Genomic DNA, 20,435 nt, shown 5'->3' with positions numbered 1-20,435 from the left:
GACCTCATCTGGATACTTAAAAAGAAAATAAACTTAGAAACATTTACAAAAACAATTAGAACTATAAACACTGGTTAGATTATGTGGTGACATTAAGCAATCATTGTTAATATTTCTGGGGTGATAATGGTCATGTGCGATATTAAGAACAAAAAGCTCTGAGTTTTAGAGATGGACACTGAAATATCTTACAGATGCGGTGATGTGATGTCTGGAATTTGCTTCAATATAATATTGAAGAGGAAATGAAGGAGAAGTATAGATAAAACGAGTTTGGCCGCAACTTGATCATTGTTGAAACTTGGTGATGGGTACATGCTGACTTATTACATAATTCTGTGTTTTTTCACGTCTGTTTCAAATTTTCCATAATGAGAGTCTTAAATATCTATGGATAAAGAGCCTTAAAGATCTATGAATCTGACAGGTGGGTGGGTAGCAGGGGAGAGTTCTTTGAAGCACAAGTGTGATTCATGGCTGTATGTTTGGATTAAGGCTGGATGTTGGCTAATAGTTGGGGCCCCAGAGAGTGGGAAGGAAGGGAATGTGCTAGGCACATTGTGAGACTGAACACTACGTTGGAACTCGAGGACAGTCCAAAAACCATCATCAGGAAAACATAGCAAGAGGTGAAGGGAGACCGCAGCATGGGGGACACAGAGCTACTTACTACACAGAGCTGCCAGACTAGTGTTCAGACCCCACCTGCTGGCAGACACAGGGCACTCCATGTCCTGCCAACACTGGGCAGATGGATTCCAGAAGTAGGCGGGGCTAGGCCTGCCTGTAAAGGTCCTATGCCTAAGCCAAGTGCAACAGGAGACAGGCCGAGGGGACAACCTACAGTGCCCTCACCCTTGGAAAGGACATCAGGACAACTCTGGGAGAGAACATGCTTGCATCTTAGGAAAGTGGTAGTGGCCTGCCTTCCAGCCTTAAGCCAGAGCTCAGGCCCTTTGTGATTTAGATCATATTTGGGCCCTATGTCCCCAGCCATACCTGGCTGATGCAAAAGTGCTCCCCTAAACCAAGAAGGAAAACATCTGTAGGCTGAGCTCAGCCCCTCACATTCCTCTCAAGAATATGAAGTAAGACAAAGAAGCCAGGACTGAGAACTGTGAATGACACCTGACGCAATTGCTGGACTGGCAGGGCCTCCCATGTCCAGCAGGTGATAATAGTCCATCTGGGGTTGACTCCCGTTTCCTCAGATAACTTTGGGTAATAACTTGCTTATTCCTCACAACCACCACAGGGACTAGAGAGCCTCATTTTCTCCATGAGGAAACTGAAGCACACACTAGGTATAGGAAGTGGCCATGGCGAGAATGAAATATGGACCTTGCACTTCTGAGCATCTCTGAACACCTCTCTGTGGTGCTTGGGTCCTTTCTTTTTATAATCCTTAAGTTGTTGTACAAAGGAGTTGGCATTTATCAAAGCTGTTTGTGAGTGCACAATGTCCACCCCTTTCAAAAGTCTCAGACATTCCTCCCCTAGCCACCCCTTCCTTCGTCTTCTTCATTTTGTAGGTTATACATTGAATTCTTGACTGTATCCTCCCTTTCTTCTCTTCAAATACCTGCTTCCTGGCATTTATTTTGTTGATCTTTGTCTTTGCCTTTCTAAGGAATTACACTATTTGAGTTCTCCCTTGAACCTACCACATTTCAGTTAATACATCTGTATACACTTACATACCACCTAATGTATTTACTTATAAGTTTATAAGTTAAATCTAGCTTCCACATTTAAGGGAAAACATGCATCCTTGCCTCTCTTGGCCTGATTAAGTTCACTTAACATAATTTTCTCCAAGTCTTTCCAATTCTTTCCAAATGGTACAATATCATTCTTTCTAATGGATGAGTAAAATTCCACTGTGCATACATACCCCATTTTTTAATTCATTCATCCAGTGATGAACATCCCATCTGATGAACATCTGATGAACATCCCATACCTTGTCTACGGCGAATAGTGCTGCAATGAACATGGTTTTGTTGGTGACTTTAATGTACCCTGGTTTATACTCTTTTGGACACATGCCCAGCTTTGATTCTTCTTTATGCAGAAGAAGAAATGGAGGCTTAGAGATGGCCATGCTGCCCAGAGAAGCTGGAGGAGCGGAGAACCCTTTGCACTGCCTGAGGGCCAGAGAACATGACTGATGACCCTACAGTCCAGTGCCATGCACAGGAGCCCAAGCCTCTTTGTTTTCCAGTGAGCTGACCTTGGAACGCACCTCCACACTGCAGACAGCTCAAAGAGTTTTCCATACTTGGTCCTGACTGAAACAACAAGAATCATGATGGGCTTCAGTCACCCACACTAGAACCCTGTGTGCTTAACCCTCTGCTTTGGAGCTCAGTTGCCAGGAAAAACATCCTGTAACAGAGCTTCGATCTCAGATGTCCAGTTATGCGACCGAGAACCCATTTTGTCCCTGCCCCATCAAATCGACGCCCTTAGAAGGCACCCTTGTTAACCAAAATAAACAGTCAGCCTCTCCACACAAAGAAGGCCTTGATGAGAGGTGGCCAACGCGTGGCCAGGATGAGATGAAGTGCTGACAATTCCCTTTGGAGAAGACATCTCTACAGTTACATATCACAAAGTAAACAAACAGAGTGAACCACTAATAAGAAAAGAAAAATAAATAAATAAGAGACCCTTGAGGACATAGCAAACAGATTTTAAATGATACCAGACTAGAAAATAAAGTCCTTCCCTGTCCTGTTTGTTTTTCCACCCATCACCTCCAACCCTCAAAGTTGTTTTTATTCTTTTTTAAGCCACTAAAAAAGAAAAAAATATATACATGAGTCCATCTGAATTAAGGTTGTTAAATGAAAGGAGAGAATGCCATAAAGAATACCAGTTGTTAAGAACCTGCAGCAAGCTAGTAGAACTTGGCCACCACTAATTCCATCTACAGAGAAGCCACCAGCCCCACACCTACACTCATGCCCTAGGATCCACAAGAGGAAATGACCTGTAAAACTGGTAAAGCTGGAAGTGGAGACGCTGCTCAAGTGGTAGAGAATCAGCCTGGAGTAAAAAAAAGCCAAGAAAGAATGTGAGGCCCTGAGTTCAAGCCCCAGTACCAGCACACATTCATGTGTGCACACACACACACACACACACACACACACACACACACACACACACACACACACACACACACACACACACACACACACCTTGAAAAGCCAATGGATTTACAAAGACAAAAGAAAAGAGGGCATTCCCAGCTTTAAATTTTTTTATTTTATTATACAGGTGATGTGCAAAGGTTAAAGTTACATAGGTCAGGTAAAGAGTACATTTCTTTTGGGACATTGTCCCCCCCTTCCCTCACTCTCTCCCAGTTTTTCCCTCTTCTCCACACCCACAGTTGTACAGTTCATTTTCAACACAGTGTCCAGTGAGGACCACTGCTGCATTTGTTCACCCCTTGTCCTCCCATTTCTGTGCCTCCCCTTACCCTCCCAAAGACAGATAAGCAAACAAACAAGACAAAAAGAAAACATAAACAGCAACCAAGATAAAAACCTCTTGCTTCTATTTCCTGGAGTTCATTTCAATAAATACTATTTTATATGATCAGGGGCACATAGGCATTGCATTGCACATAGGCATTCACTGTGTGTGAATGCCTAGAGTCCTGTATAACTTGCCATGTAAGAGGGTACTCCTTCTTAAGTAGAGCAAGAGAAAAGAGTGGAATATTGGAGTTTTCTGAGGAAGAATGACACTCTGAATTATATGACCATCTCTGGACAATGGTGCTTAGTAACTGGTGACCTCAAGCAAGTCACTCTGTCTCTCAGAAACTGTTTCTTCATATTTGTAACTAGAGTGGCAAAACAGAACCCACTCCCTAGGGTTGCTGTGCTAATTCATTCTGTGATACATTGGACCCCTGCCATAACACTCCACTGATATTCTTTGTACTAAGCGTAATTTTATCATTGTTGTTGGAATTGGTATGCTATGTTTCTTTTGAGAAGTAGGGAAAAATCAAAGCTGTCCCCCAAAGCTTAAGCAGCAGGTATGATTCTGGTTTGTATGGAAAATATTTTTTTAATGCAAACAAAAGTTGGGTGCCAGTAGCCCAGCTACTTGGGTGGCTGAGTTCTGAGGATTCAGAGGCCAGCCTGGGCAGGAAAGTCTGTAAGACTCTAATCTCCAGTTAGTCACCCAAAACCAGAGGTGGAGCTGTGGTTCAAGTGGCAGAGTACCAGCCTTCAGCAAAAATGCTAAGGGACAGTGCCAAGGCCCTGAGTTCAAGCCCCAGTACAGGCACAGACACAGACACAGACACACAGACACACACACACACACACACACACACACACACACACACACACACACACACAAAGACACTTAGAGCAGAGACAATGATCAGTTGGAGATTAGAACCTACATACTCCTCACATTTTAAAAAAATGTCCAGATGTTGAGGCTAGGGTAAGACAAAACTGCTGATCCTAATGAACATGATATTCCCCAACCATCCAAAGTGAACGACTTGCATAAACATCTCTGGGTGTTCTTGAAATGAACTCAACAGGGTGCCGAGGAAAATTCAGAGGGAAGGACATAAGTTCACCAGGGTGTCGCCAAGTCTGGAAAAACCTTTTCCAACAGCTCAATTCTCAACCACACATCCTTAGTTTGAAAGCACAGCATTTAAAAAGCCATCGGAGAAAGCACTGGCTGGAAAGGAAAGTCACTACTCCTGACAACCAAAAGCTTTCCCTTTGCTCCTTTCACCAATTAGTAAAAATACAACCTTGATCCCAAAGCCAAAACAAACTGGTTCCATTCATGTGGCTTTCCAGATGATTGAGCAAGACCAACACTTGGAACTCCTTCAGGTCCATTCTCCTAAGGAACAAAGTCCAAGGCCACATTTAGCACTGCAAATCAAATGCCCTGTAATGCATCTTGAAAGAAGAACAAACTAGTCTTGAAGAAGTATCTTTCTATCACTTAAGCCCTCTCTGAAACAGCCAATGTCGAAAAGAAAGAGTTCTCAACAAATGCATAGAAACTAGAGCCATGGAATGAACTCAGAACCACTAAGAAACTTGAGAACGACATGAAAGGGACAAGGGGAAGGAACACAGGGATTGAAACAGAAAATTATGACAGTGTATTAATACCTATTGCAGCATAAAAATTAACGCAAAACAAGAACTTTCTGATTTCACAGCTCCTAATGGCCAGTAATTCTGAAGTGTTTTACCTAAGTGGCTTCTACCCAATCTTTCATTAGGTTGTAGTGAAGATGTTGGTCAGTGTGCATTCATTGAAGGCTAGACCAGGACTGGAGGATCTGCCCTAAATCTTGTTGCTTATAAGAGTTCTTGATTTCTCCTCCAAGAGCTGCTTGAGTATCCTCTGGCGATCGTTTCCCCCAGAGTAAATGCTGCAAGGAAGAGCAAGGTGGAAGAAGCCACATGACTTCCATGACCTAAACTCTCATTTCTGCAGTATCAGCCCTAGAGATGCCATAACGAAGGATAAAAGAGCATACATGCCAGGATTCAAGGCTCCTTGAGGCCAACTTAGACCTAATCACCCTAGGTAGCCAAACAGAGAAGAGATTTACTCACAAATAGATTTTAGTTACAAAACAGAGGATAGATGCAAATGGTAATTCAGCCAGCAAAAGTCATGAATCCTTAAACTTGTAACATCAATGAGTATGTGATGCTTCCAAGAGTGAAAAGGGAATATTCATGCTTTGTTCAATAGTAGAAAGTTGATGTATTTGCCTTCATGCCTTCATACTTCCTGAACAGAAATAGGAGGAGGAGCTAAAGAGGACATTTTCAAATGCTGTTGATCAATCAACACAATGTAATGTTGTGTTAAGGGAAACCCAAGGCTGATGAGATTTGGCTTCTTACCAAGGCAAAGGTGAATGTGGCTCAGATTTGGATAGTGGAAAACCACTTTTCTATGCAAGGGTGAATTCTGAAACAGAGGTGGACAGGTAGGTATAGAATAATGGAAGACTGCAGGAAGTCCATGGGAAAGCAGGATAAGCACATAATTGTACAGAAACCCTGATCGCAGTAGACCCAGAAATGGAGACCAGGGCTCCTTTCCATTCACACTCTAAAAATTACAGTCCAGTTTTCTTCAGTGCCACAAGATTGCCCAAAAGTATATACAGTGCCCATTTTAGGTCTCTAAAATCCACTTGTTTCCTATCTTAAGCAATTTCAAAATTCAGCAAATATTTCAAGAGGAATATTGAACATGTATGGGTACCATTCACTGTTTCCACCTTTCCCTCCTCAGCCTATACTTTTAATCCTTCTAGACCCACAACACAAAATTTCAGCCTTTTATTAGCATCTCTTCTGTCTTGGCTCTCTTGCTCAGTTCTCAATTCTCAAATTACTTGGAAAGGGGATGAGGCTGCAGAATGTCAACTACCCTCTCTGTGGTTCCATCTATTCCTGGACTTTTTTTTTCTTTTGGTCTCTCAAGGCATGGCTGTCTCTGAAGTTCATTTATGTCTTTAAACATATTTTTTTTACCTATTTCCCAGCTTTCCTAGTCTAATTTGAGCTGTCATTACCTTTACAAGTAAACGTTATGATTTCCAAGTATATGAAGATTTTTATGTCTCTCTGTTAGTCATTTGTATCTAAGCATCATGCTCTCAAATATTTCTTTGAAGCTAATTGTACATGATTTAACTTAAATATCTGTGCTCACAAAGAATGTATACGTTCTAATTACTGGATAGCTATATCTCTATGCATCTTGGCCAAGACTTAGGCCAAGTGTCTAATAGTCTATAAATTTGCTAAAATTTATTTGTTGCACCAGTAAAAATAAGATTTGGGTTGAAATCATAAATCATCTGTTTATAGATTTATTTTTCAAGGAGCTGGGAAGGTGGCTCAGTGGTAGAGTGCTTGCCTTGCATGCCTGAGGCCCTGGGTTCGATTCCTCAGCACCACATAAGCAAAAAGAAAAAAAAAGACGGAAGTAGCGCTGTGGCTCACGTGGTAGAGCGCTAGCCTTGAGCTGAAGAGCTGAGGGACAGCGCCCAAGCCCAGAGTTCAGGCCCCACGACCGGACCCAAAAATAAAAAAATAAAAAATAAAAATAAATAAAAATTTATTTTCAAATATTTCACTTTTCTTAGGTATTTTGAGCTTTTATTATTTTATATACTATTTTATTTTCTTGGCAAGTTGAATTATGCCTAATTGAAATATCCCTAATTATGCCTTTTATCTTTAAAAAAATAATTTTTCAAATATTGACACAACTTAAATTGTCTTTCTGTGTTCAACTTTTTGATCCCTTTATGTTTTTATATGTCTCTGATAAACAGCATGAAATTAGACTTGTATATTCAATTTGTATTTCAATTCTGTATATTAAGCCAAAATGTCATATGATTTGAAGGCTTAATCCATTTATAAAGTTTTAAATTATTTTTACTTATTTATATCATCTTTAAAAGTTTTCAACTGACCTCCCTTTTCCATTCTTCAAACGACCTTTTCTCCCTGCCTTAAAAAAAAAAGTATTTAAGAGTGAGTGTGGCAGCTCACATCTGTAATCTCACAACACAGAGGTCAGAGGGATGACAGTTTAAGCCTAGTGCAGGCAAAAAAATTAGCAGGAGTCATCTCCACCAATAATTCAGATGTTGTTTTCCTGAGAACAAATTCATATCTTTTAAGTTATCCTGTCTTTGCCCCTCTAGTTCAACAAATTGCCCTCGGCCTGCACAGGATTCTCACGGTTCATATGCATATCACATGATGTTACTGCAAAATGGTGCAGCTCACAATCAGTTCCCCACCCAGAATGAAATGAAGTCTGACCAAGTTTCCCTTCTGAGAGGCTGAGGTCAGAGCAAGGACTCCAGTCCTAGCTCCACAAGCATGATTTCAGCGTGATACTTAGGTTCTCAGAGCTTTAATTTCTTTTTTTTTTTTTTATTGTGAAAATACCGTACAGAGGGGTTACAATTACATGGGCAAGATAACGAGTACATTTCTTATCAAGCATTGTTGCCTCCTCCTTTGTTTCCCCTTACCATCCCTTCCCATCTGCCCCACCCCCACCCCACAGCTCCCCCCCCCCCCCCGCGCTCCCCCACTCCCCCACCTCCGCGCCAAAGTTGTAAAGTTCGTTTTTCCACATAACGATGTGTACATCTCATTGCTGCAATGGGTCCACCTGTATGCTTATTTAAACAATTTGTTTTTTCCTTTCTCTTCCACAAATTATACCAACATCAAATACAGTGAAAACAGGGGTTATACCATGGAAGAGGGACGTACAAAGCAACAAAGAAATATCTTATAAATACATTAGAAGCAATAGCAAGAAAGGAAAAACATTTGAGTCCTTGGAGTTCACTTCGCCTAACATCAACTTATCTGACCTTTTTTGCTTGTCTCAGACATATACTAGTTATTGCAAATAAGGGAAACCATGGGACCTAAGTTTCTTTGGGCCTGGCTTACTTCACTTAATGTAATTTTTTCCAAGTCTTTCCACTTCCTAACAAATGGGCAATGTCATTCTTTCTGATGGAGGCATAGAATTTCCATTGTGTATAAATACCACATTTTCTTGGTCTATTCATCTACTGAGGGCCATCTGGGTTGGTTCCATCTTAGATATGGTAAATAATGCTGCAATAAACATAGTTGTACTGGTAGCTTTAATATGGTCTTGTTTGTGATCATTTGGGTAAATGCCCAAAAGTGGGATTGCTGGGTCACAGGGGACAGAGCTTTAATTTCTTCACATTAACTGAGGTTGCATTTATCCAACCAAAGGTAACTACCTACTGCAAGTCAGGCACTGTGTTGGGGCTGGGCATCCATAATTAAAAATAGAATTCCTGCCATTTGCTGAGCTTACATTCCTATGGGAGAGAGAAATATAATTCCAATTTGAAGTGCACTGAGGTAAAATTATAGAAGAGTATGGGACAAACTAACTTACCATAGGGATTATAGATAATAATTATATCTGCCTCATGCATTTTGGAGGGAATTAAATGAGATTAGAAGTCTGAGCAGTGCTTGGCGTCTGGCCAGAGTTCTAGATATGGCCACTACTTATGTCATTTCAGCAGTATGTCTATCTTGAGGCTGACAGGTGTTGTATATTTTCCTGCTCGACAGGCCATTCTTATGCTGTACATCTGTGGTTCATTCTACTTCAGATCTAGCTGGGGGTGGGGTGGCTAGAAGAAAAACAGAGCCTATAGAAGAGAAAGCAAATCCTTCCTTGCCTCTTCCTAGTATCTGTGGCCTGTGATCTTTCATAGTCTTGGTTTATAGATGAATCACCCCAATCCTTTACTTTCTTCTGTATGTATCAGTATGTCCAGATTTTCATTTTTTGTGCCTATGCTGGGGCATGAACTCAGAGGGTGGACACTATCCCTGAGCCTTTGTGCTCAAGGCAAGCACTCTACCACTTGAGCCACACCTCACTTTCCACTTATTGTTAGTTAATTGGAGGTAAAAGTCTCACAGACTTTCCTGCCTGGGCTGGCTTTGAAACACAAGCCTCAGATCTCAGCCTCCTAAATAGCTAAGATTACAGGTGTGAGGCACAGCTGTTCAGCTATTTTCAAGGAAACTGGTGGGACCAGTGTCCTCCCAAATAAATTCACCTTCTTGAGTGGGGTTCTATAGCTTGCAACCATTCCAGAGGCTGATGACCCCTACCTGAGTATTCCTTCACCACCATGAGATGTTTTGTGTTCATACTACATCCCTCCCTGCTTCCTCAGCTCCTTCCCAGATCCATCTACCTGGAAATAAGCTATTTGGAGTGCAAGGGTAACTTCTGCATCTTCCATCATTCAGAGGTGCTCTCCAGGAGAAGCAATCCGTCAGAGCAGAAGCCGTCCTTGGAGGGCCACTAGGAAGTCTGTGAAGCCAGCTGAGATGGAAGCTATTTTAAAACCCAGACATCAAGGTATTTGGATGAAACCCAGACTTTTCTGCCTCACTGTAACCTCCTTCCAGAAGAGACTCAAACTGTGGGGAGGAAAGGAAACCACCTTAATTGGACCACTAATTCCCCAAAAGGCTGTTGAGCGTCTCACTACAGTGAAACGGGCTCCTTGGAAGCTGACTTAGGAAATATTTTCCTCAAACCTGAAGGGAGAGAGGGCAACGCTAAAACCAGACAAAGTGAACTTCAGACCAGGGGGCTCCAGCTTCCTTCCAGGGTTCCGATCGCACGCCAGGTTTCACTTTTCAAACAGTAACAACAGTACCCATCTACTGTGTCTCTTTGAATGCCAAAAAAATAAAAAGACTCCCTTGATTACGTAAGGCAGTTCAACTATTATTCTCGTTTTTTACAAGTGAGAAACTGAGACTGAAGAGGTGCAGTAAATTGCCTAAGGTGACCTATTTTGGAAGCCACTGCAATGTGGTGTGAACACAGGACCTGTTTGGTTCCAAAGTCTGAGCTCTTAACCATGACTCTGGAAGGAAGCAGGGGTGAGACCTAGACAGTGCAGAGTAGCACCTGCACTACAGAACCTGAGCCCTCTAAAAAAGGCCCCTACCATGCAACAATGGCTAGACAGTTCCCTACGGGATGTGGGGCCAGGAGTCTAGACTTGTCCATTTTCTAATTCCAGATTCTATATGAAATTGAAAGACACTGGACAGACGAAACAAATAGGTATCTGTGGTCCAGTAGGAATTTTTATTCCCCGCTCCTGTTTCCTGTGGGATGACCTAGACTCCTCTCAGCCTCTCAACTTTCTCCCCTCATTGGTGAGTTTTGAGAAAGGAACTAACTGTGCATGCTCAGATTATCCTGAGAGAGTCTGGCTGGAGGAGACACGGGCTCTGTACTCTGGATAGGAAAAATCTATGTAGGTCTGGCACAGACTCACTTCCTTACTCACAGAAAGCCATGTTTTCTAGAATGCTTGAGACATTCTCACCTACAGTGGAGAGGGTGGACATCCCATCCCATTCCTGTCTTTAGGGAAATGAGTTCAGTCTTCCTCCATTTAGTATAACACTGGATACAAGCTTTTTGAGATACATTCCTTCCTTTCATCATTTCTCCAGTGTTTTTTTTCCTAATCACAAAATGACATTACATTTTGACGAGGGATGTTTCTGCAGTGTGATGATCATACCCTTTCTGTCTTTGATTCTGTTTCTGTGCTACCCTGTGTTTATGGATTTATATATATTGAACCAACCTTGAATGCCTGAAATAAAACCAACTTGATGATGGTGTATGTTTTTTTTCATTAGTGAATTTAGTTGGCAAGTTATTTTATTAAGATGGGTCAGACATTCTCTTTTGTTGCTGTATCTCTGGTTTTGGAATGAGTGAAATACTGGCTTCATAGAATGAGTTGGTAGCATTTCTTCCCTTTTTATCTTGGAGAAAAGTTTGAGGACTACTGCTGTTCTTCTCTCATGTTCTAATAGAATTCAGCAGTGAATCTGTCTAGTCCTGGGCTATTTTTTTTTTTGAAGACTCTATTACTACTTCTATCTCCTTACTCATTAGGTATACTTAAGTGGTTTATGTCCCTTTGTTTGATTCAGGTAAGTAATTGTATACAGAAATGTATCCCATTTCTTCCAGATTTTCCAGCTGTTTGAACATAGGTCTTCAAAGTATTTCACCAGGATCTTCTGGGTTTCACTGGTATTTGTTTGTGATACCTCAATTTTTAATCTCTAATTTATCTTTTGAAAGAACTTTTTTGTTTCATTGATTTTTTTAAGGCTTTGGGTTTTTTTTAATATATGTTTCATTGGTTTCTGCACAAACTATTATTTCTTTCCTCCTGCTTATGGGATTGATTAATTCTAGTTTTTCTAAGAGTTTGAAGTATATCATTAAGCTACTTATTTGAGATAACTATTTTTTTTCTTTTTTGTTTTTTTGATATGGGCACTTAGAGCTATAAACTTTCCAGTCAGTACAGCTTCTTCTGTGTACCAAAGTTTCTGGAGGGTTGTATTCTCAATTTCTCCTATTGATCCCCACCCTCTTTTGGCTGGTAGTAACTCAAAAGTTCGTGTTTGGCTCACTTGCTTAGCTAATACTCTACCACTTGAGCCTGCCTCCTGCTTGGGTTTTGCTGATTATTTTAGAGATGGAGGACTCACGTACTTTTCTGCATGAGCTAGCATCAACCTGTGGTCTTGTAGATTTGTCTACTGAATGCCTACCTCCTTCCCCTATTATTTCTTCAATCACCCACTTATCACTCACCAATGTATTATTCAGTCTGTATTTGTATATGTTCTGTAGTTTCTTCTGATGTTGAGTTGTCTTATTTTGTCTGGTAGAATACAGGGAATTGTTTCCTTATATTTCTTATATTTCTATGAGTTGTTGTATGTTTCCTGGCTGCTGAGAAGACTGTTTATTGTGTAGTTATTAAATATTAGGTAGATGTCTGTCAAGTCCATGGTGTATGGTGTCATTTAATTCTGAGTCATCTTTGTTGATTATATTTGGGGGGGGGGACTGTATGATCTATATATTGGTGAGATCAGGGTACTGAAGTTTCTCATTACTATTGTGCTGAGATAGCTGTCTTTGAAGTCCAGTACTGTTTATTTAATGAAGTTTGTTATACTGCATAGATGTTAGTGATTGCTATTTACTTTGATTAATTGGTCCTTTTTTTTTTGTCAGTCATGGGACTTGAACTCTGGGCCTGGGTCCTGTCCTTAAGCTCTTCAGCTCAAAGCAAACGCTCTACCACTTGACCCACAACACCACTTCTGGTTTTCTGGTGGTTAATCAGAGATAAAGAGTCTCATGGACTTTCCTGCTTGGGCTGGCTTTGAACCATGATCCTCAAATCACAGCCTCCTGAGTAGCTAGGATTACATGCATGAGCCACCAGCACCTGGCCAGATTGTTCCCTTTATTAATGTAAAGTGCCCTATGTGTCTCTTCTGACTGAGTTGTTTGAAGTCTACTTTATCAGACATGAGTATAGTTACTCCTGCCTGCTTTCAGGGTCCCTTTGTTTGGTAGATTTTTTTTTCTAGTCTTTCACTTGAAGCCAATATTGGTTTTTGTAAGTTGTATTTCTTGTAGGCTGGGTAAAGTATTTTAATACAACTCACCATTCTACTTTGCTTGATTGGAGAGTTGAGATGATTAACATCTAGGGTTATTATTGAAAGGAGGGTAGTAATTCTTGCCATTGTGTTATTTTTATAGTATCTACTTTTTCCCTACTCTTCATTTGCTTCTCTGCTCTACTGGTAGGATTTATTTTCTCCCTCTTCTCATGGACACATTGATCTTATATTTCTATGTGTAGGATTCCTTTGAACATATTCTGCTATGCTGCTTTAGTGACTATACATTGCTTTAGTTTTTGCTTATAATAGATTTGCACTTGCCCTTCAGTTATGAATGACAGCTTTTCTGGGTAAATTAATCTAGGGTGGCAGTTGTCTACTTACACCACTTGAAATACATGCTGGGAGAATGATGAAAGGATGATGCTGATCAAGAAGCACTGTATTCATAAGTTGGCATGTTGAACTGAAGCCCATTTGGAGAACTATTTAAAGCTTATAAAATAAATTTAAAAGTACAAAAACATCAACCCATGCCCTACTTACTTTTAAACTTTCTGATGAGAAATCTGCTATTATTCTGATAGGATGCATCATGTATGACTTCAAGGTTCTCTTGTGGTTTTCGTTATTCTTATCTTGTTCTGCAATGTAATACTTTATGATCTGTTTGGGGGTAGTTGTTGTCTTTATCCTATAGGTATTCTCTAGTTGAATGGTTGTTTCTCAAGATGTGTGAATTTTTCTCCTATTATGTTATTGAATACATTTTTCTATCCCTTCAGCTTTTTCCTCTTCTTCTATACCCATGCTACTTAAGTTTGGTCTCTTAAATACAGTCATCGTGGTTCTGCTCCCATTTCTTAATTTTCTCCCTAATTCCTCATTTTACTGTTCTAATGTATCTGTACTGTTCTCAAGCCCCGATATTTTGTTTTCAAGTCAAACTAGTCTACTGGAGAGACTGCCACAGAGTTGTTTGACTTACTGAGCTGTTAATTTCCTGAATTTCAGTTTTTCTGGATTTTTTGTATCTTTATTGAATTCCTTTTTCATATCTTACATTATCTTTCTTACTGTGTTTAGCTGTTTATTTATATTCCCTCTGTATTTAGTCAACTTTTTATACATGTCCTCTTGTATTTTCATTGATCATTCTGATAATGTGAGGGGGTTGTTTTTAGTTTTGGGGGTTTTCTTCTGGGCTGTACTTAACATCACTGTAAGGTTGATCTTTGGACTGTCATAGAACCATATTTTCCATATTTTTTGTGTCCCTGTATTGACATTCTCACATCTGAGGTAAATTCACTGGTTGGGATTTTTAATCACACACTACAGGCAGTGCTCAGGCAGGAATATGTAGTGAAAAGAGTTGCAGTGTAGTCTCTTCCCATTGCACTGAGGGAGGGAGAACTTAGTGGTTCAGCTTTTGCTTGGTCCCCAAGCACTGCTCAAAAGAACTAGCAGTGGCCTCTTGTACTTCCTTGGGTTTGGGATGGCATTACATGTGAGTTGAGGGTGGGGCTGGTTAAGGATCAGTTGCCCACTTCTGTACTACTTCTACCTGGAAGTTTCCTTTATTTACATACTGGAACTCTCTGCTGTTCACAGAGTAGATTTTTTTAGTCTTTGAATCAATCAGGGTTACACTTTTGCACAGGTCCCCCTTTTTTACCCCCTCGAACAGCATAGAGGCTTTGGTCTAATAGTGGAAGGAACAAATTACTCACTGAGTTTTCCACTCTAGTGGAGAGCTGAGGGATTCATGTCTCAGCTCTTTTAAACAGCTTGTCACCCTGTGTAAGTCTCAGGCTAGGGTATCGTGAGCTTTGTCATTGTACCAGAGCTCTTGGATCTGCCTGGTAGCAAATTCTCAGAGCCACCAGACAGCTCCTTGGTGCTGAGTACTCTGCCAACCAGAGTACTGTTAAGATCTTCAGGAACTGGGACTTGGTCCAGTCAGAGATGGTGAAGGGGTTCACCAGCCCCCAGACCCTTAACTGCCTGAGCTCCCATACTGCTCTAATTCTCAACTCACCTGTATCTAATCCACTCTCTCCAAGACCACTTTTCTGGCTGTCTCCTGACTGTTCTCTAAGACGCAAGGTGTGGCTCAGTCTCTAGTCTACCTACCCTTGAGCTAATATAGATCAGTATCTCTGGAACCTCCTGCAATCTAAGCTCTCCATAAAACAAGATGAACACCTGATTTTCTGAAGTGTCCTTCAGACCATGAAACTGCTCTCCTCAGCTGGGTGGGGCTACCAGCAGCATCCCTTGCTCTCCCTGTGAGCCTTCTGTTTGCCTGAGTCAGAGCTCTACCTCTCTCTGTCAGTATCAGATGGTGATGTCATCAAACTCTTTGTGCATGTCGCACTTTCTAATCATTATCCATGTGTGAAGTCATTTATTCTTCACGCTTCTCTGAATAGTACAAGCTGTTTTTCTCTTAAACTCTTGGTTTCTGTATTTGAAAAGCAGAAATCATATTTGTTCTTAAATAATAATAAAATTCAGTAAGATAATAAGTAGTATATGATAAGTTCTTCATAAGTATTAGTTTTTAATATTTCATTGTTGATACTGTCTCTATTTCACAGGATAGGGAACTAAGATGCAGAAAAATAAGTAAATTTCACAAGATACACAACTAGTAAGTGGCCAAGCCTCAATATAAACTCCTTGATATTATGAATAAACATCTTCCTTCTACAATGAGTGGTTAAATAAGTCAAGGAAGCGCTCGATTACTCCCCAACAATACAGGTGAAAGAGAAAACAAAAAACAACACACACACACACACACACAGACACACACACACACACTCACACATGCGCGTGCACAAACTCCAAGCTGCTATTCAAAATATATTCCACCAGAGAGCAGTATATGCATGCATGACATAGGCATGACTTACAAGCTGTCAAATTTAGGGCAGATTTTATGCCAATTACTAAAAGTATCCTTATGTAGTTTTTTTGTTACATTATAATGTAGAATATTTGTATCAGGATTCAATACAACCATAGTTGTTAAAATGTCTGGTAAATGGTCAAGCAGAAGAAAAGGCCTTCCATCACTTTTCAATAACCTATTGTTATTCAGTGAGCCTGACCAGCACTAGGGCTGGGTGTCAGGGAGACAGGTGTGAAGTTCTCAAAGGCCCAACACACCTCCTACTCTCTACTCTCCCTAACTGAAAGACCACACTAATGGCCCAGGCACAAGAGAATGCTAGCTTGGTCTCCAGGGGTGACAGCAAACAAAGAAAAGGAGTCAGAATTCAGACACATTGCAAGCAATGAATGAATCTGAATCTAAAAAGTAATGCAGTGAGTGCTCTGTTAAGGGAATATGCCAGTTGGTGTAGGAGCACAGGAGGGAAAGGAACCCATTCTACCAGGAGATGGCATGGGAACTCAGCCTTTACAGGTATGGAGCTACTTAATGCTCAAATGGGGCCAAGAGGAAACACCACAAGCAGAAAGACATGCCCTGAGAATGGAGGTGTAGCTCAAGTGGCAAAGCATCAGCCTACCAAGCGCAAGGCCCTGAGTTCAAATCCCATTACTACAAAAAAAAATGTAAGGGAAGGCTATACTAAAGCTACCAGCACAACTATGTTTATTGCAGCATTATTTACCATAGCTGATATGGAATCAACCCAGATGCCCCTCAGTAGATGAATGGATCAAGAAAATGTGATATTATATATATATATATATATATGCATGATATATATATATATGCATACAATAGATTTCTATGCCTCCATAAGAAAGAATGACATCGCCCCATTTGTTAGGAAATGGAAAGACTTGGAAAAAATTGTATTAAGTGAAGTAATCCAGGCCCAAAGAAACATAGGTCCAATGGTTTCCATTATTTGCAATAACTAGTATATGTCTAGGACAAGCAGAAAAGGTCAAAAGCTATGTTCATATGACCATATAAGATGATGTTAAGCATAATGAACCCTAAGGCAGGGACACAAGTGTTTTATTTCTTGCTTGCTATTGTTTTTAACATATTTATAATGCACTATGTGATTTTTTTTGTTTCTTTTGTATGTTCTTCCCCCATAGTATAACCCCCGTTTTCACTATATTTGATTCCGGTGCCCTGCATGTAAGTTGGGGAGGGGAAGAGAAATAACAAAATGCTAAAATAAGGATACAAGTTGACCCACTGTAACAATGAAACACTATGTTGGAAACAAACCTTACAACTGTTGGGGGGAGGGAGGAGTTGGGGAGGTGGGGAGGGAAGGGATGGTAGGGGATAAACAAAGGAAGAGGTAACAATGCTTGATAGGAAATGTACTCATTACCTTACTCATGTAACTGAAACCCATCCATATAGTATCTTTCAATAAAAAAAATATATACAAAAAAGAAATACTTCTGGATCATGGGGTCAGAGCACAGTCAGTCCTCATACTTTGGAGAATAAGAATGTAAGGAGTAGAGATCACCCCAAGACGTGTCCACTCTAACCACCCCACCCAACCCCCAAGTAAGAAAGTATAAAAGATGCGAGGGAAACACTGAGACACTATAATTTTAAAGAACATGCATAGCTATTCCTAATGACCAGTCTTGTTCTAAATATCTTGTAATACATACTTCATCACACACATAAAGGCAAAATTTCCTTGTTGTCTCGTACAGTTACAATGTTATGGTACATACATTATACCCAGGACTATTCTATGTTCAATTTTACTAGAAGTTGAATTACTGGATCCAAGACACTGACATTTATTTTTTAATGTTCTTGATTCAAATTGTCAAACTTTTTGGCAAAGATGAGAGTCTATTTTACCACCACATACCCAAGTAAATATTCCCCTATGACCTATTGTCACTCAAAAATTACTTCTGGGGCATCATCGACTAGGTGCCAGATACAGGAATAATGCTGAGATTCAGCAGTGAACGAGAGGCAAGAATTTCTGCATCTGGGAGTTTCCATCCTAGTGGGGGAGCTTCTCAGTAAATAAGGGAATTCCGAAGATACAGAGCATGTTCAGTACAAATGCCAAGGAGGAAAATTAATCAGAGAAGGAGGGCCCTAATGGAGGACTCTTAAGTGTTAGATTTAGGGGTGAATTTCATATGAGATGGGTAGGGGTAGTGCTTTCTTAGTACATACTTGAGTAAGGTCTTGAAAGAACAAGAAAGGCATGCAAAGATCCAGAGCATAACATTGTAGAGTTAAACTCCAGGAAGCACAAAAGCATGAGATAACCTAGTTGACAAGCTCAAGAAGTAAAATCACTGTGGCCAGAGCACAGGAAGAGAGAGGAATGACATGATGAAAGGTCGGGGTGTGTCTGGAATCAGAAGGCAGACAGTGGTGGGTTATACAGGATTCTATAGTCTTGGGCTTTTTCCCTGGAAGAGAAGGGGAGCACTACAGGGTTTTGATTTGGGAAAAGATCTCTCCAGCTGCTATTCCCAGAAGAGACTGGAGTGGGCTGAGAAATTTTCGAAGACTACTTCCATCATGTAGGAGAGGGGAATGAGAGGAGTGAGCCAGAATAGAAGTAAATGGAAAGAAGAGGTCAACCACCTTTAGATTTACTGAAGCAGGGATGGGACAGAGGTGAAGAACAGAAGAGTTAAGGCTGATTCCAAGCTCACTGCTCTGAACAACTCGAAGATGTTGTCATTAAGTTGGAGAAGTCTACAAAAGAGTAAAACTGGGGGAGTGGAGGAAGAGCAAGAAATCTGATATAGACTTGTTAAATGTTAGACACAGTTTAAGACACCCAAGTAGGATGTCAGGTAGGCAATTGGATAGAAGATTGAAGTTCAGATCAAACTCAAGGCTAAGGACGAATAACTTAGGTATCAATAACACAACATGGACAGAAAAGAGAGACAGTCCAAAGACAGCCTGGGACATGAATCAGAAGAATCAACAACGGATGCCCAGAGTGAGCACTCAGAGGCAGGGAGATGATGGGAGGATGTGGACACCTTGCAGAGTGATGGAACTTTTCAGGGAGCTTTATCAAAGGTTGAGAGTAGGACAAAGAATAAGCACTGACCTTCAGATTAGCCACAAGGTCACCCGTGACCTTGGAACTGGTCTTTGTGGAATAAGAGGGGCAAATACCTGAACAGAGCAGTTTTTAGAAAGAAATTGAGGATAGTGACTAGATACTAATGGGTGCTCTGATGAATAAGGATGGAGAAATGAGACACTAGGTGAAAAGAGAGATTTTTGTCCCTAAGGTAGAAAAAATAAAATCCTATTGGTAAGATGACTGAATCAAGGGAGTGTTGATTTGGGAATTGTTAGGGAATTGGGAAGAGTTGTTGGAGCCATGTGGGCTGGGAGGAAAGGTAGAAGTGCTTTCCTGTAACACATCTGAGTACTGCCACTGTCTTGTGGGGGATGGGGAGAGGGTGGTTGTTTCTATATTTTGTTTTGTCTTGGGTAAAACAGGAAGCGAGAGGGTCAGCGGGGAATAAGTACTGATGGTGTAATGATGAATGTATTGATAACAAGACAGGAAATATATTCAACTCAAGGGAATAGATTGGATAGACACAGATTGTTAGGATATGAATTGAGGCATTATGAACCTGCTGGAAGTCTCTGGTGCATGGAAGTCTCCATGATCATACAGCCATATTCAACCAGACATGTCTAGAAAGGGTCACAGTGAATATAAAAGGGGGGTATGTGGGAGTTAGGAGTTATGTGTAAAGGAGTGATCGCCCTGGAAAGCCTTAGTGTGTGATCTGGAAAAAAGGGGAAGGAACAAGTTGGAAATGAAGACAGAAAAGAGTGGTTCCACAGAGGCCAAAAGGAATTCCAGGAAGAAGAGATGATGGTGGAAGGGTGGGATGTTAAAGATGGCCATGGGAAAGCAATGGAGGGGTATCATGATGGAGTGGGTGTAATGGAGTAAAGACCACATTCACTGGAGGTGGAAAGGCCTCAGAACTTCAATCTAGGGTCCTAGAAGTTCTTCATGTAGACTCTGAAATCCAAGAGTGATGCTGATGAGTCATGTGACAGGAGCCTGCACCGCAGGACAGCGGCAGTGACTCGCCGCCAGCAGGTGACCACGGGGTGGGGGTGGGGGGACAGTTCCATCTGATGGGGGCCATGCCTCTTATTATGTTTTTCAATCATTTGACTTTAATGAGGCGGAATTTTTCCTGTATGACTCACTGGCCACTTACAACCCTCTTTTTGAACTGTCTTTGGGGTTCCTTTCTTGATAATTCTCTGATACATACAAATTCTGCTCACTCCATCTAAAAAAAAAAAAAAACTACTTCCAAAGGTTACCTTGTCCATACTAT

Source organism: Dipodomys merriami, unplaced genomic scaffold (assembly GCF_024711535.1).
Source record: "Dipodomys merriami isolate MVZ:Mamm:240054 unplaced genomic scaffold, mDipMer1.0.p SCAF_97, whole genome shotgun sequence".
NCBI lineage: Eukaryota > Metazoa > Chordata > Mammalia > Rodentia > Heteromyidae > Dipodomys > Dipodomys merriami.
The sequence above is the reverse complement of the archived record's forward strand: the minus strand, read 5'-3'. Positions refer to the sequence as shown.